The sequence below is a fragment of the Eretmochelys imbricata genome, chromosome 17 (assembly GCF_965152235.1).
Source record: "Eretmochelys imbricata isolate rEreImb1 chromosome 17, rEreImb1.hap1, whole genome shotgun sequence".
NCBI lineage: Eukaryota > Metazoa > Chordata > Testudines > Cheloniidae > Eretmochelys > Eretmochelys imbricata.
In genome coordinates this window covers 10,228,042-10,254,197 of record NC_135588.1, presented here as the reverse complement: position 1 = coordinate 10,254,197, position 26,156 = coordinate 10,228,042, and positions in this window count along the sequence as shown.

Sequence of the window (26,156 nt, the reverse complement as noted above, 5' to 3'; positions counted from 1 at the left end):
TATCTTACAGGGTAATTAGATTCAAAAACATAGAGAACCCCTCTAGGCAAAACCTTAAGTTACAAAAAAGATACACAGACAGAAATAGTTATTCTATTCAGCACAATTCTTTTCTCAGCCATTTAAAGAAATCATAATCTAACACATACCTAGCTAGATTACTTACTAAAAGTTTTAAGACTCCATTCCTGTTCTGTCCCTGGCAAAAGCAGCATGCAGACAGACACAGACCCTTTGTTTCTCTCCCTCCTCCCAGCTTTTGAAAGTATCTTGTCCCCTCATTGGTCATTTTGGTCAGGTGCCAGCGAGGTTACCTTTAGCTTCTTAACCCTTTACAGGTGAGAGGAGCTTTCCCCTGGCCAGGAGGGATTTCAAAGGGGTTTACCCTTCCCTTTATATTTATGACATGCTCTGTAGGCCCATTTCCCATGCACAAGCTGTCATCTGTCTAGTTCACTTGGATGCAGTAGTCCATCTCAGCAGGACATTTTTAGATGCCCTTTCCAAATCTGACCTAGATACAATGCAGCTTCTCCCTGTCAAGATTAAGCAACAGCCATTTTCACGGGTTGATATGGCAGCATCGTAAGATTAGTACTTTCCCACACCTATCGGCATTGGTGAGTATTCTTGCAATGAAAACCACTACCCCTCATTTGGCAGCTCTTCTGAGTCACCTCACACTGTGTGACCTCCATAAACTCAGACCAGGGATTCCATCTGGCTTCCTAGTCACGGATGCATGTACGGCAAAACATTCTCCCTGTGTCAAATCAAGTTTCTCCCCAGATTTCCCCCATCAGAATCCACAAGTTCTGTCTGCCCTTCCTAGGCTCAGCCAAGCATCTTGAAACTTCTAATGATCTCTCATCTCCCTTGAACTGGATTCTGAGCTCAGAGTTACAGGAGACAATCAATTTGCAAACTTTCCTGATACTTCCTCTGTGTATTCTTCACCTGTGCTCTATAGATATCATCTGCCTTCTTCCTCCAGGAAACTTTAAAGGTATTTTAGCTCTACCTCGCAGTTCCAAACAGTTCTGTTAAGGTAATCCTGTTCAGGCCCCAAAGTGGCTCTATGGTTTTGTGTCAAAGGCTTTTCAGGAGGGAGACCGCAAGTATTGTGTTTCCAACAATCAGCTGAGGGAATTCTAAATAACGTTGTATTTAAAGAGTTTACTTACATGTGCCAGTAGCCATATGGTACTGGAATTATCTCATCTTCATCCTTAGCTTTTTACATATTTTATAGCATAGATTTCTTCTTTACCTTAACTATTGCATTGAAGGTATTCTCCAAACCAGTGTACTCCTTGAGACAAGGGAACAATTTCATCACAACATACTTGGGCTGGCTCAAAGTTCCTAGTGAGTTGTTGTTCCTCCATTAAGTGTTCATTGTGCATCAGACTGAGGGTGAAGTGGGTAAAGAATTGCTTTCTTTCTTTCTTTCTTTCTTTCTTTCTTTCTCAGAAATCAGGGTCAGCTTTATCATCTGGTTGTGCAAGATGTTTTGCTCCAGGGGGAGAGTTCAGAGAAACCATATGGAAACTTCAGCTATTGGTTTGCTCCATCAGGCTGTCTTCGCCTGCTGGGGTATTTTAGCATCATGTTGGAAGTGGTTGAGAACACAGGAATTGCCGTACTGGATCAGACATCAGACCAATGGGCCATCTAGTCCAGTATTCTATCTCTAACAGCAGCCAGTAGCACATGCTCACCAGAGCAAAGTGCCGGAAACCCTGCAGAAGGCAGTTATAAATAACTTGTCCATGGGAAAGTTTCTTTCTAATGCCCATTAGTAATAGTTGGCTCATGCCCTGAAGCTTGAGAATTTGTATCTCTTCCAAATCTTTCTCTTTTTAAAAAAAATCTTTACTATCATACCTCTAGATATCCTTGCTATTCGTATAAATGTCCAGTTCTTTATGATTCCAGGAGGATTCCATATTTTCCAATTACAATGTTGTTTCCCAATTTATTGATATGTATTATATAATGGGAACACATTTGTTAAAATACTGGGGCTGAAACTTATCTATGGGTATGTCTACGCTACAAAAAAACAACCCATGGCAGTGACTCTCAGCTTCGGCTCTGAAACCTTGAGGAGAATGGGGTGGATCTCAGAACCTGGACTCCAGGCTGAGCCTGAAAGTTTACTAGTTAAACTGCTAGTTTTATCTCTGTAGCATGAACTCCTTGAGCCCGAATCAGCTGACCTGGGCTTTCGGGTTTTTTTTGTCGCATTCATCACTGTAGTATCTGAGTGCTTCACAAATACGAATGAATTTTATTTTCACGCCACCTCAGTGAGATACAGAGGTGTAGTTCCCCATCTGTAAAATGGGAATATAGTGGCACAGCGAGATTAAGGTCAAAAGTAATTACTAATTTTGGGTTCCTGATTGAGATGCCTAGGACCTGATTTTTCAGAGCATGTAGCATTACATAGTATATAATATGTTCAAAGCATAGCTCCCATTGACTTCAGTTTGGTGTGAATGCCCAGCATTTCTGCGTATCCGATCTCTGGGTCTCAAGCCAGGCACCAATAAAAGAGGAACACAAAATTAGTGACTAGCTGTGAAAAGTTTGATTTAAGTGACTTGCCTGGCAGCATCACACAGGAACTCTAAGGCACAGGGATAAAATCTAGTTCCCCAAGGAACCATTCAACTGCCTTCACCCTTGACCCTCCTTTCTCTTCCTACAGACATCTGCTTCATTCACTATGCACCTTCCAGCTTCCGCAACAAATAAAGCAGGAATTCTACAGGCAAGAGTCTCCTTCACTACACAACCTTGATTCATCCCAGAGCAGATTGCCCCTATATACTAAATGATGCAGGGGTCCTGTGGAAAAAATAGTATGTGATCATGTAATTAAAGAGTAAATCATAATGCACATGCACAAGGATGCTGAATTAGGGGGCCCAGGCCACCTTAATTCTCACATTTTCTATCTTCTCAGAGCTTGATTTTGCAACCTTAATAATATTCTCTTAACATAGGTTTTTGTGTGTTATTTCAGACCTCTGGGTCTCAAGGTTTTGAAAAAAAGAATCTGAAAAAAACAACAAAAATTCCATCATATGCAGCTCTGCCTGTTATTAAGGTTGTCCAACATTCCATTATAAGAACCCATTGTCAGTTGCTTTTAACTTGCCAAACTTTAGCTGTCTATAATGGGAAGAGTCAGACAACTTTAATAACAGCCCCACTTACAACAGATAGATCGATAGATCAATCATCTTGACTGTGGAAGTTTTGATTAGATCCTGAGCGTGAAGAGGGAATTACCGTGAGTCTGAAGGTACCAAAAATGTCCTTGTGTTCTTAGTTGCTATTATTACGTGGTTCATTAGATGGGTTAATTCATCAGTTCAGTGTGAGTGATCAGATGGAAAAAATGTTGGCAACAAAAAGTTCATTGCAGGATCAGAGCCTACAGGTGAAAAATGCCAGATGGAGTACCACAGCCCAAACAAAAATTGGTTAACGGTTACATATAGGTGTGTGGATATCATGGTGCCTGCTGTATTATCAGAGAATAATTCAGATAGATGCAGATTAAATGAAGAGAGCTATCTATCACTGGTTAGGGCAGAAAGAGAAGGTCTATGTGATGATATTGCTGACACCAGTATTGTACTGTGATTAAAATATGGCTTTTGATTAGTAAACAGATGGGTTTTGATCTGCATCACAAGCCTGAATAAATTTGATGCCAATTCTTGAAGCGATTTGTGTTCTTGGAATCAAACTACCCAACAATAACAGATGTGAGAACATTGAGCTGTCAAAGAGCTTAATGAAGTAAAACTGAGATCACTAACCAGTTTTAGAGAAAGGTGAAGGGGATCCCCTTTTGAAAGCTAATTATTTAGGACAGCACACCTGTCATTAGGCAGCAGCAGATACCAAAAAATAACCATTTGTCTCGCATGAATTCTTGCTCTGCCACATGTTGTTGAAATGATAGACAGAGCTTTCAACCCTAGAATTTAAGTGGGGGGAAATTCAGATTTAAGGTTATTAAAAACCATTAAAATCTTTAGCATGGCGCACTTCCTATAATTATGAAACATTTCCTATTAATTCTTACCATTATAAGGATGTCTTGGTTGCTAGAAAATGGTAATTAAATCCAACATATTAAATGCAAATATGTCCGAATGTCTGTACTTTGCATGCTGTGGTTTATCATGGAAAAGACATGATCTTGTAGTTAAGGCAGTGGACTGAGACACAAAATATGTGGGTTCAATTCCTGACTGCTCAGATTCATGTGTAACCTTGGCCAAGTTCCTTCACCTTTGTGCATCTCTTATGCCTTCTGTGCATCTCTAAAATCAAAATAATAATACTTCTTTGGTCTGTCTTGTACACACAGATTGTAAACTGTTCTTGGCAAAGACTGTCTTTTAATGTGTTTGGATAGTACCTAGCACATAAGGACTTTGATCTCAGTTGGGGCCTGCAGAGCTACTGTAATACAAATAACTATAATAATAGTGATTACCTAATTTGGGCTGAGCAATGGAATTGTGTGTCGATAATTTACCTGTATGCTCTTTGGTATGTTGCTTTGAACTATGTGCTCAATTGACGAGTAAATTTTAAAAAACTTTAATAGAAGATGTGTATCTAAATCCTCTGCACTGCTTTAAAAACCCAGCCCTTGTGTTTAATTAAGGCGACGTTGCTCCCCTCCATGACCCGAGAATATACATTTAGAACCAAGACACAGTCACAGATTTGAAGTTCCTGGCTTTTGTTATTTGTCACACATGAACCACTATTTAAACATGGATATTACTTTACTATACATGGACTATACAAGAATCCATTTCCTCTACTTATATTAAGATCCAGGCTCTACACTGTTGCCTGTAGCCAGACTGGCTAGATACCCTCCAACGTTGCTACAGAGCATCTTTGCCATTTCTTACAGTTCTCAGATTATTATCCACTTCCCTTCTCCACACAGTCTCTCTTGTACATTCTGACCTTTATAGCTTGAGCTATGCATGTGACCTTTTACTAGATGTTGTATTCATCCCCTTCCCATGGATCAGTCTGCACTCATGTCACACACATACACAGTCTATTGTATGTCTCTTTCTGCAGTGTATGAATTCCACACTCACTCACTGTTCAGTGGTAGTCCCTGCATTTTCCCAGCTGATGCCCAGCGTCATTCTTGCACAGTGCATCCAGGACCATATAGCCTATTCGTTTGTGCCTTTGTGAAGAACCAGCTCTCATTCACTGGCAATTTCCTTTCACCTCACATGATGCATTAGGCAGTTGTAGTCAGTGTGGCTAGTGAGGGATAAATCACTTTCTTTCAAAATGATGATTTCAATTTCAGTAGTTATTTAATCTTTCCAGTGTGATCATTTTAGGTTAATCACACCATCTTTATTAGCCTTATTGCTACTGTAAAACAGCCATTGTGGGAAACCAATGTATTTGTGCAGGCAGATGAAAACAGTCAGTTCTGAATACTTTAGCTCTTTCCAATGAGAGGTGCTTTCCATGATTGTGCTTTGAAAATATGATCTCAATTTGTTTGTTTTTGTTTTTGTTTTTTAAGCTTGAAGCCATTGGGAAGGCTGCATATTAGTAATGCAAAACAAATATTTGTTTGTACAATATCAAGATTCTGGTAACAGTAAATATCACTTCAAATCTTTCTGTAGAAAAAATCCCCTTATCTGTGGTGGATTTTTCTCCCCCCTGAAGTTACTTGTAGTATTAGCAGAGGATAATATCACACTGGCATTGATGCCAAGGATCTTAAATTTATTTTGGAATTTTATCTTCCATGACCTTTTCTTCCTGCCCCCTCCCCTAACCTTTCCGGAGAATAGTGCGTGTATATGTTACCTATAACAGTATTTGAAGGTTTTCAGTGTGAAAACTGCTGTGTTCCTCTCTCTGTCTCTAACTACATTCTGATATGGCTCCTTCTAATTATTAAAAACAATAACCATCTCTCTTCTTTCCAGCCTGTCAGAGAATTGTGATTTGTTTATAGGGAGGGGTTTATTAGTTTTGTGTGCAGATGGTGATGTGTGTGAAGAAGAATTTATACATGTGCCATGTAAGAAGTTTCAGTGAAGTCAAAGGGACGATTCTTCTGTTCAAATGGCTTGCTGTGTTGAAGCATTGCTGAGGAAAAACTAAGTCAAAGAAATATATTTTGCATCAAACCCCTGTCCTACAAACACTTAAGCACATGCATAAAGTCTCACTTGAGTTGTCCCACTGAGTTCAATTTGTACTTATGTGTGTAAGTGTTTGCAGAATCAGACCCTAAGTCCTGAGAGCACTTAGTTCTGTGGTCATTCTGTTTTCTTGCCAGAAAAAGTTACTTAATCTTGAGGTCAGCTCCTGTGAAAGTTCTGTCTCCTTCCCTAATGAGTCTCCCCAGACTGATCAGCAGAGTGGAATGTCACTGTGGTGGAAGGCAACAATCATAGGAAGAGGCAGGTTCTCAGTTAAGTAGGCCCAATCCAATGAAAGGCTTTGAATATCAGGATAGAGACTTAGAGTGTATTCAAAAGCGTGTCTACTTGGTAACGTTTTCTAGATACCAGGTGAAAACAGTATGGTGATAATGTTTTTTTACCTAAATGTTTGTAACCAAACATTGATCAAAGCAGCTTTACAAAATGCACCAGATGGGACAGCTCTTGAGCTATCCCGGTGCCACAATGCATTCTTTTACATAGGGGTTTGCATTGATATTGAGACTATTGCTCCATATATATTGAATATTTTCTTTCTGGGCACTTTCACATCATGTAGGTAAATTTCTGGCTGAAACCACAAACTGTTTTTGACACTCAACATTGTACATAATCTGATAAAATGTGCATAATTTTCAAAAATGTTGCACCAGATTCTTGGACATGTAATTATACTTTCAGCATTCCTTATAGCTGTGGTTTATTAGTGGATAACCAATTCCTACTTCACATTGAAATTGCTACATCAGTCTGTAAAGTTTCCATAATGTCTACTTTGCTAACATTACAGATTAGTAACTTGGAAAGCATTCACTAGATGGTGGAAAGATTTATGAATGTTTTTTCATCCTAAATGGTCTATGAGTCCAATTTTGTAATGACTTTGTGAATAACTTTACTCCCGTGAGCAGTACTATTGAAGTCAATAGCCTTACTTAAGCAAATCATAGCTACTCATGTCAAACTTGGAGACTTTTCTAAAACAAGATTTTTTTAGAGAGCAGTTAATACAGTAAAAGCTGTGTTATCCGGCACTTTACCATCCAGAAAGCTCTAGAAACCAGCATTTCTGATATTTCCCAATACAAATCTTCAGTAGAGTTGCCAGGCTCACTACCTGACTCCGCGTGGCTTCCCGGAAGTGGTGACATGTCCCTGCTGCTCCTCGATGGAGGAACAGCCATGGGGGCTCCGTGCACTGCCCCTGCCCTGAGGTCTGGTTCCGCAGCTCCCATTGGCTGGGAACTGCAGCTAATGAGAGCTGCAGAGGCGGTGCCTGCACGCAGAGGCAGCACGCAAAGCTGCCTGGCCGCGCCTCCGTTGAGGAGCTGCAGGGATATGTCACTGCTTGCGGGGAGCCGCCTGAGGTGAGTGCCGCCTGGATCTGGCACCCCAAAACCCCTCCTGCACCTCAACTCTCAGCCCTGAGCCCCCTCCCACACCCAAACTCCCTCCCTCCGTTGGTAAGTATAACTCTTAGTTAATGGATTTTTTGACTAACTGGCACCCCACCCTGATTTCCCCAACATGCCAGATAACAAATCTTTTACTGTATATTGAAAGAAAAATAGCATAATCTTTCCCTCTTTAACATGAAGGATGCACATATCATCCCTTCCATAAACTTATCAAGCTTAGTGGACATGGAGAATAATTCGCAAAAAGAAAAGGAGTACTTGTGGCACCTTAGAGATTAACAAATTTATTTGAGCATAAGCTTTTGTGAGCTACAGCTCACTTCACTGTATGCATTCAGTGGAAAATACAGTGGGGAGATTTATATACACAGAGAACATGAAACAATGGGTGTTACCATACACACTGTAACAAGAGTGATCACTTAAGATGAGCTAATACCAGCGGGGGGGAGGGGAGGGACCTTTTGTAGTGATAATCAAGGTGGGACATTTCCAGCAGTTGACAAGAACATCTGAGGAACAGTGGGATGGGGTGGGGGGAATAAACATGGGGAAATAGTTTTACTTTGTGTAATGACCCATCCACTCCCAGTCTCTATTCAAGCCTAAATTAATTGTATCCAGTTTGCAAATTAATTCCAATTCAGCAATCTCTCGTTGGAGTCTGTTTCTGAAGATTTTTTGTTGAAGAATTGTCACTTTTAGGTCTCTGATCAAGTGACCAGAGAGACTGAAGTGTTCTCCAACTGGTTTTTGAATGTTATAATTCTTGACGTCTGATTTGCGTCCATTTATTCTTTTACATAGAGACTGTCCAGTTTGACCAATGTACATGGCAGAGGGGCATTGCTGGCACATGATGGCATATATCACATTGGTGGATGTGCAGGTGAACGAGCCTCTGATAGGGTGGCTGATGTGATTAGGCCCTATGATGGTGTCCCCTGAATAGATATGAGGACACAGTTGGCAACGGGCTTTGTTGCAAGGATAGGTTCCTGGGTTAGTGGTTCTGTTGTGTGGTGTGTGGTTGCTGGTGAGTATTTTCTTCAGGTTGGGGGGCTGTCTGTAAGCAAGGACTGGCCTGTCTCCCAAGATCTGTGATGGTCGTCCTTCAGGATAGGTTGTAGATCCTTGATGATGCGTTGGAGAGGTTTTAGTTGGGGGCTGAAGGTGATGGCTAGTGGCGTTCTGTTATTTTCTTTGTTGGGCCTGTCCTGTAGTAGGTGACTTTTGGGTACTCTTCTGGCTCTGTCAGTCTGTTTCTTCACTTCAGCAGGTGGGTACTGTAGTTGTAAGAATGCTTGATAGAGATCTTGTAGGTGTTTGTCTCTGTCTGAGGGGTTGGAGCAAATACGGTTGTATCGTAGAGCTTGGCTGTAGACAATGGATCGTGTGGTGTGATCTGGGTGAAAGCTGGAGGCATGTAGGTAGGAATAGCCGTCAGTAGGTTTCCGGTATAGGGTGGTGTTTATGTGACCATCGCTTATTAGCACCATAGTGTCCAGGAAGTGGATCTCTTGTGTGGACTGGTCCAGGCTGAGGTTGATGGTGGGATGGAAATTGTTGAAATCATGGTGGAATTCCCCAAGGGCTTCTTTGCCATGGGTCCAGATGAGGAAGATGTCATCAGTGTAGCACAAGTAGAGTAGGGGCATTAGGGGACGAGAGCTGAGGAAGCGCTGTTCTAAGTCAGCCATAAAAATGTTGGCATACTGTGGGGCCATGCAGGTACCCATAGCAGTGCCGCTGACTTGAAGGTATACATTGTCCCCAAATGTGAAATAGTTATGGGTGAGGACAAAGTCACAAAGTTCAGCCACCAGGTTTGCCGTGACATTATCAGGGATACTGTTCCTGAGGGCTTGTAGTCCATCTTTGTGTGGAATGTTGGTGTAGAGGGCTTCTACATCCATAGTGGCCAGGAGGGTGTTTTCAGGAAGATCACTGATGGATTGTAGTTTCCTCAGGAAGTCAGTGGTGTCTCGAAGCTAGCTGGGAGTGCTGGTAGCGTAGGGCCTGAGGAGGGAGTCTACATAGCCAGACAATCATGCTGTCAGGGTGCCAATGCCTGAGATGATGGGGTGTCCAGGATTTCCAGGTTTATGGATCTTGGGTAGCAGATAGAATACCCCAGGTCGGGGTTCCAGGGATGTGTCTGTGCGGATTTGTTCTTGTGCTTTTTCAAGGAGTTTCTTGAGCAAATGCTGCAGTTTCTTTTGTAGATCCCCTCAGTGGGATCAGAGGGTAATGGCTTGTAGAAAGTGGTGTTGGAGAGCTGCCTAGCAGCCTCTTGTTCATATTCCAACCTATTCATGATGACGACAGCACCTCCTTTGTCAGCCTTTTTGATTATGATGTCAGAGTTGTTTCTGAGGCTGTGGATGGCATTGTGTTCTGCACGGCTGAGGTTATTGGGCAAGTGATGCTGCTTTTCCACAATTTCAGCCCGTGCACGTTGGCGGAAGCACTCTATGTAGAAGTTCAGTCTGTTGTCTCGACCTTCAGGAGGAGTCCACCCAGAATCCTTCTTTTTGTAGTGTTGGTAGGAAGGTCTCTGTGGATTAGTATGTTGTTCAGAGGTGTGTTGGAAATATTCCTTGAGCCGGAGACGTCGAAAATAGGATTCTAGGTAACCACAGAACTGTATCATGTTCATGGGGTTGGAGGGGATCACCATCCTCTTTCAAACAGCCCTTAACGTATTTGAAGACTGTTATCATATCCCTGTCAGGCTTCTTTTCTCAAAACTAAACATGTCCAGTTTTTTTAACCTTTCCTAATAGGTCAGGTTTTCTAAACCTTTTATCATTTTTGCTGCTCTCCTCTGGACTCTCTCCAATTTGTCCACATCTTTCTTAAAGTATGGCACCCAGAACTGGACACCGTACTCCAGCTGAGGCCTCACTAGTGCTGAGTAGCAGAACGATTACCTTTCATGTTTTACATATGACACACCCCTTAATGCACCCCAGAATGATATTAATGTTTTTTGTAACTGCATCATATTAAATTTGTGATCCTCTATAATGTCCAGGAACTTTTCTGCAGTACTGCTGCCTAGCCAGTTATTCCCCATTTTTCAGTTGTGCTTTGATTGTTCTTCTTAAGTGTAGTACTTTGCACTTGTCTTTATTAATTTCATCTTGTTGATTTCAGACCAATTCTCCAATTTATTGAGGTCATTTTCAATTAAAATCCTAGCCTCCAAAGTGCTTGCAAACCGTCCCAGCTTGGTATCATCTGCAAATTTTATAAGCATAATCTCGACTTCATTATCCATGTCATTAATGAAAATATTGAATAGTACCGGACCCAGGACTGACCCCCATCGGACCCCACTAGATACGTCCCCCCAGTTTGATAGTGAACCAGTCTTTAAGTCACAGGTGCTGGCTTCTAACTTTCCCCAGGAGTGCTCAACTTCCATTCAGCCCCAGACCCCACCCCCACTCCACCCCTTCCCCCAAGCCCCCACCCCAGCTCCACCCCCACCCTCTACTCTGTCCCCACTCTGCTCCCTCCTAGCACCTCCTGCATGCCGGGAACAGCCGATTGCGGCAGATGGAAGGTGCTGGGAGGGAGGGGAAGGAGTTGACTGGCAAGGCCATTGGTGGGCAGGAGGTTCTGGGGGTGGGAGGAGCTGGCTGCCAGTGGGTGCTAAGCACCTGCTATTTTTTTCCATGGGTGCTCCAGCCCTGGAGCACCCACGGAGTCGGCACCTATCATAGGTGCCAAGTTTAGCTGGTGCCGGTGGGAATCATAGAATATCAGGGTTGGAAGGGACCCCAGAAGGTCATCTAGTCCAACCCCCTGCTCGAAGCAGGACCAATTCCCAGTTAAATCATCCCAGCCAGGGCTTTGTCAAGCCTGACCTTAAAAACCTCTAAGGAAGGAGATTCTACCACCTCCCTAGGTAACGCATTCCAGTGTTTCACCACCCTCATAGTGAAAAAGTTTTTCCTAATATCCAATCTAAACCTCCCCCACTGCAACTTGAGTTCGCGCCTCCCCCGGCCCAGCTCCGCCCCTGGCCCCGCCCCCATTCCAACCCCTTCCCCAAATCCCTGCCCCTGCCTCCTCCCCCGGGCCTGCCACATTTCCCCTTCACCCCCCTCCCTCCCAGGCCTGTGCGCAGCAAGCCTGGGAAGGGGGAAAAGCGGAGTGGCAGCACGCTCAGGGGAGGAGGTGGAGGCGGAGCGGAGGTGAGCCGGGGGGGGCACGGGGAGGGCCATAGGAAGCGGAGGTGAGCTTGGGGGCAGGGGGTGCAGAGGAACCACTCCCCGCCCAGCTCACCTCCGCTCCGCCTCCTCCCCTGAGTGTGCCACCGCTCCACTACTCCCCACTCCCTCACAGGCTTGCCACGCATGAAACAGCTGATTCGTGGCAAGCCTGGGAGGGGGAGAAGCAGAGCGGCGGCGGTGCGCTTGGGGAGGAGGTGGGGCAGAGGTGAGCTGGGGGGGGCCGGCCTCGGAGTACCCACGGAGTCAGCACCTATGGTGCCTATGCTTTAAGTATGGTTTTTCAACCAGTTTTGCACCCATGTTATGGTAATTTCATACAGAGCACATTTCCTAGTTTGCTTATGAGAATGTCAAGCGGGACCGTGTCAAAAGCCTTACGAAAATCAAGATATATCATGTCTACAGCTTCCCTCCCCCATCCACTAGGCCGGTAAGAACATGTAAGCACAGGTACTGAGCGGTCCCATTGTCTTCGGGATATGCTTCGGGATACTGATATGCTTAGAGTTAGGCATGTGTTAAAGTACCTTGCTGAACTGGGGTATGGGTCATACTGTGGATTTGTTTTTTGGATAAAACAGAATGATTTGCTTCTCTTTTGATCTGATGATTTTTTAACATGCAATTCTGAAGTTTCTAGTATTTTTAAAGATGTAGTATTCCTTTATAAATTGCAAGATATCATTTTTATTTTTAAAAGTCACATTTTAGCATAATACAGGCCTAACCCTGCAAAAGTGTATCTGAGTAACTTTACTCATATGAATTGCCCCATTAATATTAATAGGGAGAGTAAATTTACACATTTACATAAGTGTTTGCAAGAACTGATCTTAATTTTGACATTTTTAGGTCAAAAGACCTTTAGCTAATTTACATTAGCTATTTCAGTGGTAGCTGTCATAGAGGTAGATAAAAACATAGCTTTAAATCTGACTAAACTCTTAACTGCAGTGTGACTAGCAGTCTCAGTATAATCGTAGGCATTTGTCTGTCTGAAAGCCACTAAAACCAACAGAAAAACATGATGTAATTGGTCTCGTTTTGACACAAGTGACATATTATCCCGATTTACAGAGCTCAGGCGCTGAAATAGCTGCTGTATTCCATAGGGCGGGAGGGAGTGGGAAGAGAATTGGCAGTGCCTACTGCCTGTGAAGAAGGCTGCAATGCAACATGCTTCTTTTATGCTACATTTTAGTTGATCCCTCGTTTATGCTTAATTAATAAAAAAAACCTTTTGGCCCTTTGAGAATTATTTACTAGTACAACGTACCCAGGGAGAAATGTGTTCTTCGAGCTTTTAATTTGAATAAAAAAGCCCAACCTTGTAGAAATGTCTGTAAACAGCTACTAGATTTTAACATGGTCTCAAGATATCTTCTTGTCGATTTAAGACCCTTTTATCCTGAAGTGGTTTTTTTTTTTGTTCTTCATTGACTGACTTTTTCCTTCCCAGAGGGAGGTGTCCCACATATCAAATCAAGCAGAGTAGCAGACATAGAATTAGACTCTTGCTTTCCCTATGAATTCACTGCTAAAACCTATACAATAGAGGGTACAAACAGGTTCCTTTTATGTCTTTAATGCAAGCAACTGTGATCAATTGTCCTCCCCCCTCACCCCCACCCATCAAAAGCAAGTGCTTGAAGTACAATTATGAATTACTTGTATTACAAGAGCTCTTAGAGAGGCTAGAACCAAGATTGCGGCCTCATTGTTCAGGGCACTGTCCAAACACGTAGTAAGAGTTCCTGCCTGAAGAGATCACAACCTAAATTGACAAGAAAATCAAATGGGTGGCAGGGGAAACAAAGACATAGAGAGGAGAAAGGACTTGCCCAGGATCTCACAGCAGAGCCAAGAATTGATCTCAGGGCTGAGACCTTGTCTATACTAGACAAAGGTTTGCCAGTGTAGCTATACCAACAAACTCTCCTAGTATAGACACAGCTTATACTGGCAAAAGCGTACTATAGTATATACCAGTCCCCGAACAAAATCAACAATGCAGGCAAAAGCATTCTTTTGCCAGCACAACTGCATTTACACTAGGACTTGTGCCAGTATAAAAATGTCATTAAAAAAAATCACACCCTATGCAACATTAGTACACCAGGAAAAGTTTGTAATGAAGTATCTGGGCCTTGTACCATAATAGACTGACAGCATTTTTCTTTTTTACAGAATAAACTAGGACTTAATCCATAGGAATGTTTTGAAGTACAAATTGAGCAGGAAACTGGCTTTTATGGATATTTCTTAATTCACAATCAGCAAATAATTGCATTAATCTATCTTTACCTAGAGGAATTTGAAAATCATATTAAATGTAACCGTCATATCATAGTTTAAATGACATAGATCATTTACAGATTAAGATGTTTTATCCCCCTGCAGAATCTTTTAAAGGGAAAGGTATTATTGTCAGCTACCTGTCTCTCCAGCTTTCGAGATCTTGAGTTAATTGATTAAAGACATGCAAGTTTTCAAATCATGCATTGATCATATGTTTTCATGAGTCTATTGAATTCAGTTAAACAATATTTTTACCATGCACATTAAAACATTCTTAAACCAAGCCATGCTGGACAATATGACTGGCTGTGAGAAAAGAGTGTCTGCTTCCCCTTGCTTTATACCTTTTGCATTGTTTTTGGCCATTTTCTTTTAAATGTTGTTACCTTTCAAAGTGCTCATCTTTTATAAAGCGTTGTGAATTCTGCTGGTGAAAAGCTGCTATGTAGGAAGTAGGTGGTGGTGGTGGTGTTTGTTTATTAACCCAGGAGATCATTTATTTATGAGACCAAGTTTGAAGGGAATTTGGAAGAAGTTGGTTGTTCATTGTAGGGTAGATCATCACTACCCCAATGGAGCTGTGCAAGGGAGTAGTGGGGAATAAAACCCCCCATGGCTGCATCACAGTACCCCAGATCTTAGGTACCTACATGGGGATGAGAGTGGTATTGCCCATTGTTCCCTTGCCGTGAGCAAGTAGAGGGGACAGAGAGAGGCAGAAGTGCATAGAGGGATGGACAACAATGAGCTAGTAGCACAAATGGGGATGTGTAGGTCCTTTTGCTTCTACAGGCTCTTCAGTCTTTTTAAATATGTTTGTATTAACTCATAGGGTTTCTAATTTTTAGATACATGAACCACATAAAACTGGGCAAATGCAATAGCTGATGTTACAAGATATGAAGTGTTGCACCATGTGACCTTGAATGACTCCACTTCATAGGTAGTACCAGTTGAAATACTTCTATGGTATGCTGCTGTTATAGGTGGGGTTAAACTTCCTTGAAACTGGTGGGTGTTGTAACCCCAGCCCTTCACTTAAGACAGCTCAAGCAGTTAAGCTCTTTTATGATATAATAGCAGTTTCCATTCAAAACAAAGGCACACCCAAGGCCACTCAGGAATTTGAACTATGTGGGTGGAGGGCTTTGTTGAGCATTGCTTGAATAGAGGTGTAGGGGAAGACAAGCAGAGAGAGAGAGAGACACGCAGAGAAACAAACAGAGAAGGAAGGAAGCACCAGACTCCGCCGCCCTACACAAGCACTATGTTTGGCCTTCCGAGAAGCCTAGAAAATGGGCTTTTGGGTCTGGTGCTGACTAAAAGAGGCTTGGGGCTGCGAGCGAGGAAACTCTCACATGTTGTTTGGTTCCTCCTGTGACGTGCCATCTATGTATGCAACGCACGCATTGCATATTCCAGGACCACTTGTGCCCAAGGAATGATTCCACCTGGCCCACAGACATCCTCAGCACACCATGCACATGTGGCATTGCATGCCTTCCTGGAAATGTCACGGCACGCCACAGGGTTCCTCCCGTCTTCAGAGAAACAGGACTTTGTACATTCTTTATAGATAAACAAGAATGTATCAAAGATATCTGACTCCATCGTCAATTTCTTTTCCTAACTGGATCAACCTGCAAGACCCCGAATTTTTGGCTAGCTGCTCAGCTTGAAAGGGGTCGTGCTATTAAGGCTGGAATAGCTGAAGGAAAGATGCAATGATTCACCCTGAATACCTGAGATAACTAAATAAACATTCAAATGCATTTTAAATGTTTAACATATCTTCTAGATATCAGCTAGCTCAAGATTTTTCTTCTGGAAATGTTGGCTTGTGTAGTCGTCAGATATCTTGACCTGCGCCTGTAAATAGTGTTCTTTATTCATTAACATATATCACGTTAGATGGGTAAAAGCTACACATGCTATTTTATTTTAAAGTGCGCTATATTCAGAATAGATTAAAACAGTGACTTTCGCTTATTTCTAACTGAATTTCTTTTAATGGGTATTTTGTAAAGATCAGTGGTATCTGCTAGCTAGATAAAGACTGGGATACATATTATCTGAGCAAATATTTATGCTAGAGTTCCTTTCTTACAAGGGGGACACAATCTAGCCCAGGCAGAAATGAGTAAAAAAAAAAAAAAAAAGGTTTCTTCTTTTGCTGGCTTATTTTCATTTAGGATTCAGTAAAAGCAAAACAGCCTGCTGAATATTTAGTAGGCTCTTCTGCTTTTGCTCAGTCCTTAAGTGAAGCAGTAGCAAAGGAATTAAATAGATTGCCCTGTCCACATGATTAAAAGGAAGATGTAACAATAACATGCTCCTTCGGTGCAAAACTAAATAACAGTTCAGCAATCGTCATTTACATTAAAATCTTAAAAGCATTTTTTCTTTGCAGGCAATCAGCAGCAGCTGTAAAGGGATAGATCTGTGGCTGTTTTCAGCCACACATTGCACAGGCTTTCAGAATTACAGACCTGATCCAAAGCCCATTGAAATTTCAGAGCACATAGCAGGGCTTGTAATTACTAGTTCTAGTATTACCTACTGCAGCTCCTTGAATAGAAAACATATGCGGATTAGCGAGGGCTAAAGGTTCAGGCCATCAGTCTGCATTTATATACTTTGTATAGTACTTTCCATCTGAGCATCTCAGACGGTTTTACAAACACTTCACACCATCTCAGTGAGGGAACAAAGTATTGTCTTCATTTTACAGATGAGAAAACTGAGGTAAACTGAGAAAACGAAAAGTTTTTTTTCAAGAAGAAGCTGACTGCAATATTACAGTGTAAATATCACGTTTGAAATCCCAAACTCTTGCTGATTTCTTTCAATCCTTTTTGCCCTGCTCATGGTGAATAATATGAAAAAATGGTGTTTGCTGAAGGCTTAAAACCGCTCATGTACTGGAGTATTCATCACCCTACTGTTAATAATACATTCCCAAGCGTTCCATTAGATGCACTTAACCTGCTGCAGGAAACAACGCTGATTCCTGATTCGTAGTAACCCAGCAACAGTTTCTTAGCACTGGCTCAGCTGATGTGTGTGCAGAACAGCAGCAGTTTTCCTGGGGAGGTGGGGGCAAGGGCGTTTCTGAGTTGGAAAAAAAATAGATGCACCTCATGGAGCTCCAGAATTCAGGCAAGCTGAAGAGCCAGCCAAGAATGGGAGCCAGCTAAGCAGAAATATTGGCCTACATTTTTTTCCTTCTCTTTAGTGTAAGGCATGCAAGTTTCTATGGCAACTTCTGTTTTCTGTTCTGTAAGGCCTACTGACTCATTTTGTGTAAGAGCTGTACACTGGAAAAAAAAATGTTTTCTTTCCCTGCCATGTCAAGTGGCTCCTTTTTTGTAGCCCATTGCTCTTGTCTGAGTTTGTCAGAGTGACAAAATGTCTGGTGTTTGATGCTGGCACAATTCTTGCAGTTTAGATTGACATCAAAAGACAATTACACGTAAAAACACCTTCCTCTTCTTGAAGAATTGCCAGAAGGAAGCTTTACTTTGCCATATCTTAATATAACACATCAGCCTAGTTAAAACATGGGAATGCATTAGATCAATGCTCCTTGAGATAAAGCAGTATTATGCCAAGAAGGTAGCATTTCCCTTGAGAAAAACATCTGCAAATGGGGCAGTAGCAATCAGACCATTGTGACTTACCCATTTTGTGAGACACAACTGCAATGTCTCTAACACAGACTAAATCAAAATGTGCATCTAGGATGTATTTGATAATCTTGACTGGAACGCTGCATACAGACTCTGTTATTGCCTTCTGGGATTTGTATGCACACAGTCCTCCATTAGGTCTTGAAAATGTAACCCTGTGTGGCTGAGCAATTAGCACATGGCTGTATCTCATATAGAAGCCAGCTGAGTCTTGCTTTAGACCAGTTGAGGCTTTGCAAAGATGACAGCCTTGGGTAAGGAAGTTGAATGTGTGGTGATCCTTTTGGAACATCTCTCAGATCCAGTGAGGAGTATCAGAAGCTTTTGAAATGAAGAGGTGGTACTTTGGGATTACTTTGGAGATAACGATAGTTTAGAATGAAGGGAGTGGTATAAGACCAGGGCCTTGCTCAGAGCCTGCGTAATTGCTGCCTTAAGGGGAGTCAAGGTGCTTTTTGACCCGATGGCTAGAAGGAATCAGTACATATTCAGAGCCTCACACCAGGCAATGCAAGGTAGATTTGTATATACGCCTATCTGTAACTGTGTACTATTTTTAAAAATCCACTTCTTTTATCTTGCCTTGGTTAGAACATTCACCTCGATTAACGGCTATGTCCAAAATTATTTTTTCCAAAACATGCAAGTCTCCATTTCAAAAATGGTTTAATTCATGCTTTAAATTTTTGTGGTCTCGCTCTAGATATGAGTTCTATGGGCCAGATCTTCAACTGGTGTGAATCAAAAAAAGAAAAGGAATACTTGTGGCACCTTAGAGACTAACCAATTTATTTGAGCATGAGCTTTCGTGAGCTACAGCTCACTTCATCGGATGCATACCGTGGAAACTGCAGAAGACATTATATACACACAGAGACCATGAAACAATACCTCCTCACACCCCACTGTCCTGCTGGTAATAGCTTATCTAAAGTGATCATCAAATTGGGCCATTTCCAGCACAAATCCAGGTTTTCTCACCCTCCATCCCCCCCCACCCCCCAAACTCACTCTCCTGCTGGTAATAGCCCATCCAAAGTGACAACTCTCTTCACAATGTGTATGATAATCAAGGTGGGCCATTTCCTGCACAAATCCAGGTTCTCTCACTCCCTCACCTCCCTCCAAAAACCACACACACAAACTCACTCTCCTGCTGGTAATAACTTATCCAAAGTGACCACTCTCCCTACAATGTGCATGATAATCAAGGTGGGCCATTTCCAGCACAAATCCAGGTTTTCTCACCCCCCCCACCCCCATACACACACAAACTCACTCTCCTGCTGGTAATAGCTCATCAAAAGTGATCATCAAGTTGGGCCATTTCCAGCATAAATCCAGGTTTTCTCACCCTCCACCACCCCACACACAAACTCACTCTCCTGCTGGTAATAGCCCATCCAAAGTGACCACTCTCTCCACAATGTGTATGATAATCAAGATGGGCCATTTCCTGCACAAATCCAGGTTCTCTCACCCCCTCACCCCCCTCCAAAAACCACACACACAAACTCACTCTCCTGCTGGTAATAACTTATCCAAAGTGACCACTCTCCCTACAATGTGCATGATAATCAAGGTGGGCCATTTCCAGCACAAATCCAGGTTTTCTCAGCCCCCCACCCCCATACACACACAGACTCACTCTCCTGCTGGTAATAGCTCATCCAAAGTGACCACTCTCCCTACAATGTGCATGGTAATCAAGGTGGGCCATTTCCAGCACAAATCCAGGCTTTCTCACACACCCCCACCTTTCCTGGGGACACACACACACACACACAAACTCACTCTCCTGCTGGCAATAGCTCATCCAAACTGACCACTCTCCAAGTTGAAATCCAAGTTTAACCAGAACGTCTGGGGGGGGAGGGTAGGAAAAAACAAGTGGAAATAGGCTACCTTGCATAATGACTTAGCCACTCCCAGTCTCTATTTAAGCCTAAATTAATAGTATCCAATTTGCAAATGAATTCCAATTCAGCAGTTTCTCGCTGGAGTCTGGATTTGAAGTTTTTTTGTTTTAAGATAGCGACCTTCATGTCTGTGATTGTGTGACCAGAGAGATTGAAGTGTTCTCCGACTGGTTTATGAATGTTATTGTTACTATTACCAGCAGGAGAGTGAGTTTGTGGGGGGGGGGGGGGGGGCGGAGGGTGAGAAAACCTGGATTTGTGCTGGAAATGGCCCAACTTGATGATCACTTTAGATAAGCTATTACCAGCAGGACAGTGGGGTGTGAGGAGGTATTGTTTCATGGTCTCTGTGTGTATATAATGTCTTCTGCAGTTTCCACGGTATGCATCCGATGAAGTGAGCTGTAGCTCACGAAAGCTCATGCTCAAATAAATTGGTTAGTCTCTAAGGTGCCACAAGTACTCCTTTTCTTTTTGCGAATACAGACTAACACGGCTGTTACTCTGAAACCTGGTGTGAATCAGTGTGGCACCAAGGATCTGACCCTGTGATTCCAGTTTATTATCAGGGAAACCAGCATAGACACTTAGGTGTGGATTTTCAAAGGAGCCCTGGGAAGGTTGGAACCCATCTGCCATTGAAATTCTTTGAGAACAGTGTGTTCAACTCCCTTAGCCTTCGTTGAAAAGCTCAGTCTTAATGTACCAAAGAACACTGTGAAGATTAGTACTACCATGGATTCCTCTGGAGCGTTCGTCCTCCTAATCACAAACATATGGTATGCTTTAAGGGAGATTATATTGTTAGTGTTAACATACTGTCTTCTTGCTAGCTTTAATAAGCAGCTATCCAGTCAATGGTTAAAGCAGAAGTTAGGGGAATACAACCCAGGAATAGATTCAGTCAGTAACTCAGTGACCATGGACTGTCAGTTAACCTCTCTGCATCAGTATCCCTACCTGTACAATGGGTATACAGACCCTCACCCTACAAAGTGCTTGGAAATCCCTGGATAAAAGGCACTGTGTAAGTGAAAAGTATTAATTATTTAAGCACTGATAGAATGCTCAATATTATAGAGAATACAGGTGAGCTTATGATCTATTATTGTCTGTTTGTTTATTACTAGTTTTTATATTGATTGCAGATAGGCACAATGATGCAGCTGTCAGTAAACTGTGTAAGTTGTAGTTAGCAGACACCGCACATTAACCTCCCCACATTTGCTGTTCATGCCACCAACACTTAGAAATGATGGTCAGATACATGGGGATTCAAGCAAGCCTGGTCCTACTAGTTCAGTGAGTAGGAATATTTTAAAGGACTTATGTCAGCATTTTATAGAGAGATGCCAATTATACTGTGTGAGGAGGGAGGGTTAAATTGTAACCAGCACTCTGAGCCACTGTGTAATGTCGTGAATGAAGCACGTATTCTAGAAAATGGTATAAATGTGTGTAACATGGAAAAGGCAAAGGCTGACTATTCTTGTTCCATACAGTAATTTCAGTTTTGTGGGGAAACTTAATCTGAAATCACTCATAAATTGGCCTTCTGGTTTTTGCATTAAGCTGGATTACCCAACGTAAAGCATTGATTTTTAGATTTTAAGATGTTGAATAATTTATGTGCACATTGCCTGCTAAACTAGATTGTGGCAGTTTGACTGGTGTGTCCCTTTCTAAAATAGGTCCAGATAATGACTGGTTTAGATATTGGCAAACTTATAATTCTTTTATTTGGTTAACACCCTCATTAAAAAAGCAAGCACATCTTTTCCAAGGCTGTCCTATTTTATTGTTGGGTTCATTTTATGATTTCCAATTGCACAGTCCTACTGGGAGCTTTGTGGATGATTTTGAAGTGGTTAAAACCTTCTCTTGTTATTCATTTCCTTATAATACAAACATACACCGCAATCAGGAATGTTCAGTACAAACTGGAATCCATATAGCTGGGGAGCAATTTTATTTTTATTAACCACTTTGGGGTTAATCATAAATGGAAATAAAATCCTGTCAGAACTTCCATCAAATAAATTTGAGTTGTTCAGACTTTACTATATTCATGAATAATGCTGCGTACTGCCACTTAAAAATAAAACAGCATTTTGAAGAGTAACTTGTTTAGGTGAAGTGAAGAGCTTTATATACCTTTGATTAAGATGTTGGGGCATTGGTGCTGAGGAAGGTATTCTCCTTAAGGATTTTTTTTTTAAATATAATGCATTTTTATAGACCATTGGCCAGGGTGTGTTGATGATCCTCTTGTGCTGGGTCAGCTTTACTTAAGACTCATCAAAAGCGAGAAACATCTATTAAATGGTCTTTTGCTGAATCCTCCATATAAATGAATTTGCAAGAAGCAGCAATTTTGCCCCCTCCCATTTTCCCTGGACTAACTTCTGCCTCCCTCAGAGGTCAAAGCCTCCCCTGTGTCTGGACTAACTTCTGCCTCCCTCAGAGGTCAAAGCCTCCCCTGTGTCTGGGAAACACTGGTCTAAACAAATCCAAATGTAGCTATTCAGCGACAGTACAATAATCTCACTCAACTACACTAACTTCCATCCATCAAAACGATTGACCCTATATATAATAGGATGGGCGAGGAGAATAGGTAATTGTAATAACACAATGCCTGATGGCAAACTATTCTTTATAGTAGCCTTTACCTAAGACAGTGCATTATCCTTACACAAAAGGCTACCGACACAATGTCCGATGTTGACATTTATAGCAGAGTTATTGACAGTGATTGTCCCATGTTGTAAATAGATTGGGTGCTTACAGCTTTTTACCGGTATCTTAGCGTATTTATTACTAGCTTTATAAACACATAGGGATCATTCCTGCTCTCCAGTTCAGGGCATGCTTTATGGAGACACCAATCTCAGCTCCAAAGGTAAAGACTTAAAGCAGGGATTCAGATTCTGTTATGTATGAAAAATACAGCATATCCTCTCCAAATTAATAGCACTTGCTCTTAGAGTATTACCGCTTAGCTTGGAAAATCAGTTATTGCTTTCCACCCTCCCTATCTAAACCTGCGTATTGGCTAGATGGCACTAAATGGAGTTTTCTACTTGGTATCTCCTCCTTGAGCACCTTCTGGGTTTTGGTTTTTTAACCAGCTGCTATTGTTTTGTTGTGGTTTTAATTTTCCTGATAACTTGAGTCCATTGTAATTTTCAGTATTTTCCCCCAAAGTCCAGGGCTAATATTATTTAAACGGTTCAGCCAAATGCTGAAAACCAAATCTTAGTTTACAGCCTCAGAGGGAAACTGCTGTTCCACTTCGCTATAGTAAATAGATTTCTGATTGGCTAGTCACTCCAGAAATAATTGAAATCCAGTTTGCACAATGGAATCAATGCTGCTGTACAAGAGCACTGGTAATATAATAGCTTTGCCTCTCTATTTACACTACACCAGATGAATTAGCTCCATTTAGGCTTAGTTCCACCTATCTTTGGCCCTAAAGCTAATTATTGTCTGCTAAAACTGTATAATGTTTTTCAATTAATGACCTCTATTTATAATGCTTGGTTCTTTGAAAAGGTTCCTTTATAAAGCAACTTGCAGTGTTTTCCCTGCTGCGATAAAGGTTTTTCTCTCCTGGCTGCATGTGCTGTTACTACACATTAACCCTGGCCTACATAAATTGTAATTGTTTCAGTGAGAGACTGGATGTTTTTGAAGTCTGAATTGCCACGTATCTGTCAGAGCACAAAACTCATAAGACTTTGTCTACACTACACAGCTTTTAGCAACATGGCTGTGTCGCTAAAAGTTGGGCTGTGTAAACACTGTTTGTTGGCACTTTTGCTGACAAAATACTTCCACCCTCTAGGAGCAGGGTTTGTGTTGTCGACAGGAGAGCTCTCCTGCTGACAATGAGCCGTTTGCACTGCCACTTGCTGCCGCAAAACTTTTGTGTGGGGGTGGAGGACTTTTTAAAGCACCTGTGAATGACAAAAGTTTTGTCGTTCAATTGGCTGTGTAGACAAAGCCTAAAAACCATCTAGAGATATTGCTCTTTACAAAACTAACCTGAAGACCTGAATTTTTAAGGTGAAAATACATGTTCTGAAGTCATCAGTTTGTAGCAGAGTTTGGGTCCATCTAGTGGTGGTAGTAAAGAATATAACCATAAATATATTTTATAAATATAAAGAAAATAAACGTCTAGTGTAATTCACGCAGTCCACTAAATGCCCAAATAACGACTAGGTGGGTGAAACGAGACAACCACGACACTCTCAAATGAACTCGCACAGAAAATGATAAAAGACAAAAACACCGTATCATCTGTGGGTGAACACTTTTCACAAAGCAATCACTCGGTGTCTGACCTCTCAGTCCTCATCCTCAAAGGAAACCTGCACAACACCTTTAAAAGATGAGCCGAGAGCTTAAATACACAAAACTTTGCTAGACATTAAAAATCATGGTCTGAATAGACACTGGATTTATGGTTTATTACAAAAATCTATAACCCACTAACTCCCCCCCCACACACACACAGGTTTTTTTCTCTCTCTCCTTTCCCCACTATGACTGGAGAGATGTAAACTGGCCACTTCAGTTTGAATGGTCCCTTGAAATATGTGTTAACTACTTATGCTAAGAGGAGTCAGGTGGCACCTTAAAGATTAACAGATTTATTTGGGCACAAGGTTTCGTGGGTAAAACAATCTGTTCCACCTTGTGTTTAGTTGTGTCTCTCTGAGTACATTTCTCAGACCTGAAGAAGAGCTCTGTGTAAGCTCTAAAGGTTCTCTCTCTCACCAGCAGAAGTTGGACCCAGTATTACTTCTCTGTAGTAAAGAATTGTTTGTTAGTTGTCTTGCTTGATAAGGAAGGAAGAGGAGGGGTGATTTGTGTTTGGCTGGCTGTTTAATGTGTGTGTGTGTGTTTTTGTGATTTGTTTTTTAAGGGCACCAAGAATGTTGCCCCTTTTAATTTTTGTATACACATCTAAATGAATAAATAATAAAAGGAATGTCAGAGACCAACCAGATTGTACAGCTGTAACCAATTTTCAGCTGTACGTTTCAGTAGCAGTGGCATAGGCACCAGCTTCTTCCGGGCCCCAGGGGTGCTCAACCCCCAGCTCTGCCCCAGGCCCCACCCCAGCCGCCCCCTTCCCCCAAGTCCCCTCCCCTGCCCTGCCTCTTCCTGCTCCCATTCCACCCCAGGCCCCGCCCATGCTCCTCCCTCTTCCTGCAAGCCTCCACCCCGTCTCTTCCTGGTTCCCGCCCCCTCCTCCAAGCGTGCCCCATCCCTCTCTCCCCCCCAGTGCCTCCAGCATGCCACAGAACAGCTGATCGCGGCGGGCAAGAGGCGTTGGGAGGGAGGGGGAAGAGTTGATCAGCAGGGCCACCGGCAGGCAGGAGATGCTTGGGGGGAGCAGGCTTCCAGTAGGTACTTAGCACCCACTAATTTTTTCAGTGGGTGCTCCAGCCCTAGAGCACCCACGGAGTCAATGCCTATGAGCAGTGGTATTTTCCTGTCACAGCCCTTGTCTTGCGTATCTCATCAGTGAAAGCAAATTAAGTGCCTATAAGGATACGTCTACACAGCAATTAAACACCTGTCACCTGCCCAGTTCAGCTGACTCAGTGTCTCTGGGCCCAAGCTGCAGGGCTGTAAACTGCAGTGTAGACATTCAGGCTGGAGCCCAAGCTCTGGGATCCCGCGAGGAGGGAGGTCCAAGAGCCCAGGCTCCAGCCTGAGCCCAAATGTCTACACGGCAATTTTTAGCCTCACAGCCCAAGTCCTGCGAGCCCAAGTCAGCTGACCCGGGCCACCTGCAGCTGTGCTGTTGGTCTTTTATTCCAGTGCAGACCTACCCTAAGTGGCAAAGAAAGCCACTAATGAACCAACAAGCAAAGCCAAGATGCTGACATTTTTTTTTTCCTCCTGCACTGAATTTTTAAAGTAAGTAGGCATGACGAGCACTAGATTTCTGGTATCTCATAGTAATGAAGACAACCACTTCATACAGATGTACAGTAATCCCTTACAAGTACTTACTAGGCAGATGCAAGAGGAGATAACTTCCCTGGGTAGGCACTGAGAATGCATTTAGCATGCATCCCTATGTATCTCAAGCACTTCTGTGGCCCCATTACCATAGTACCTGAGCTCCTCACTCTTTTTAACAACATCCCTGTGAGGCAGAGCAGTACTATGGTCCCCATTTTACAGATGGGGAACCGAAGCACAGGGAGACTAAGTGACTTGCCCAAGGTCACACAGATAGTGTGGCAGAGCAAAGAATTAGACTTGAGACTCCCGTGGCCCAGGCTAGCACCCAAATCACTGG